Raw genomic sequence first — 2,646 nt, 5'->3', positions numbered from 1 at the left:
ACTGTTCCAAAAATATTCCACCCAGTATGAATGCTATCTGCACTGCAGGAAGGTTAATTTTATTTCTACCTTTAATTGAATGAAGCCTTAAGAACACTGGGGCTTCGGCTTAGTTCTGTCAGGGTATATTTAGTACTATAAATCAAAATCCAACAGAAGCTCTTTTTATAGAACAAAGATAGGGTGAACAAAGCCACTGGGTTCACAGATCAATTCAAAGTAGCATGTTTTATATCCTGGCTATTGTAAATACTGCTGTAATTAACATTGAGGGTACATGTGTCTTTTAGATGGAGAAGGCAATGGCACCCCACTCCAGTACTCTTGCCTGGAAAATCCCATGGATGGAGGAGCCTGGTGGGCTCCAGTCCATGGGGTTGCTAAGAGTCAGGCACGCCTGAGCGACTTCACTTTCACTTTTCAGTTTCATGCATTGGAGAAGGAAATGGAAACCCACTCCAGTGTTCTTGCCTGGAGAATCCCAGGGACAGAGGAGCCTAGTGGGCTGCCCTCTATGGGGTTGCACAGAGTCCGACACGACTGAGGAGACTTTGCAGCAGCAGCAGCAATGTCTTTTAGAATTATGGTTTTCTTAGGGTATATACCCATGGGATTGCTGGACCATATGATAGATTTCTTCCTTTCTTTTTTTTTTTGAAGAATCTCTCTACTGCTCTCCATAATGGCACTATCAGCTTACATTCCCACCAGCAGTACAAGAGGATTCCCGTTTCTCCACACCCTCTCCAGAATTTAATGTTTGTAGATTTTTTTGATAATGGCCATTCTGACCAGTGTGAGGTGATACCTCATTCTAGTTTTGATTTGCAGTTCTCTAATAATAAACGATGTTGAACATCTTTGCCTGTGTTTATTGGCCATCTGTATGTCTTCTTTGGAGAAATGTCTGTTTAGGTCTTCTGCTCATTTTTTGATTGGGTTGTTTGTTTTTCTGATATCAAGCCATATGAGCTGATATATTTTGGACATTAATCCTTTGTCAGTTGCTTCTTTTGCAATCATTTTCTCCCATTCTGAGGGTTGTGTTTTCATTTTGCTTATAGTTTACTTTGCTGTGCAAAAACTTTTAAGTTTAAATTAGGTCCAACGTGTTTATTTTTGTTTTTACCATTATACCTGGAGGTAGGTCAGAGAGGCTTTTGCTGCAATGTCAGAGAATGTACCACCTATGTTTTCCCCTAAGAGCTTATAGTTTCTGGCCTTACATTTAAGTCTTTAATCCATTTGAGTTTATTTTTTAGGACACATATACTTTTTAAAACAATTTTTTTAAGCTTTTTTTTTTACCATAGAAAACCTTTTCTTGTAAACTTTTATTTCCTTTCTTGTGGCTAACAGATACTTAGTGTTCCCTGTCATTATTACTCTCCTAATTAATACTTCAGATATAATCAACAATATGTATAAAAAATCGGGCTGAATTTTTTTTGGGGGTATAACCACTGACGTAGGAGAGAAAACATTGGGCTGATAGTATTCACATCTATATCTTATCCACTGATTTATCCAAGTCATCTAAGCCCTGGGTGCCTCAATTTCTCCATCTATAAAGTGGAAATTGCTTACAGATGTTAAAAATATAAGAAGAATTGCTTATGGATAAAATTATGTAGCACTGGTAAAATAACTTTTCACAGTGCCCCTTAAGTATTTTCTGTTCACAAAAGACATTGTATACACCCATTCCCTCAACGGTTTCTTCTTGTTACCCAAATGAAAATCTCATCAGAACCCATAGAGAGAGAGATGCCACTTTTGAATAATAAGATTACAAGTTTTAAAAACACAACATTACAAAGGAAGTGATTCACATCAGAAACAGATATTTTAAACCCGAATTCTTGGATTCTAACCTCAAGATAGAATCCAAGAATGTCCAACCTCAAGATGTCTGTTCAGATAATGGGTTCCCAGTTTGGGGTACGAGGAGGCGAGCAGCTACTTTGTTCCTCTCTTGAAACTTCATTGTCCATTTGGGACTGGAGCGTGGAGGTGTGTGTTGAAAGGGATCTAGAAGGATAATGAACAAAGAAGTCCCACCAACTAAGCCACAATGATGGGAAGGGGCCCCAGGGCTTAACAACGTCCTCTTTGGAAATGCCCAGCACACAGATGCAGCAATCTCCATGCCAGCTCTCTCTTGCCTGAGGCCCTTTGGAATGCCAGATGCCAGGCTCTCTTCCTTCCCAGAGGCTCCCAGCATTGCTATGGCCTGCCGGATGTGGGGCTGAGGCCCCGGCTCTGAATCAACTAGGTTAGGTCTGTCGTTGAGATTCCTACGTTCTTCCAATCTCATCTCCCTGACTCCCTGCTGCAGTTCGCCTCTCCCCACATTCATGGTTACTGTCATCGATCTCTTAGACAATGACATAGAAGCACAGTGACAGTTTTTCAAATGAAAGTGGCACTGCAGCATAAAACATTTGGTCCTCATCACGAGTCTTCTTCCTTGTAGAACATCTGCTCAGTAACCACATGCTACAGGACTGCAGAGTCATTATCCCTAAAGAACACACATTCAAGCAAGACAAGTATTTATGTGGGCTGGAGTCCACTCTGGTGGTTCTCAAAGTGTGACTCTGGAACCCCTAGGGGTGTTCCTGAGAACTCTGCAGGGAGTCTGCA

Source organism: Bos grunniens, chromosome 20, assembly GCF_055505025.1.
Source record: "Bos grunniens cultivar Pamir isolate PY7600 chromosome 20, Bosgru_T2T1.0, whole genome shotgun sequence".
NCBI classification, from domain to species: Eukaryota; Metazoa; Chordata; class Mammalia; order Artiodactyla; family Bovidae; genus Bos; species Bos grunniens.
Note: the sequence above shows the minus strand (reverse complement) of the source record.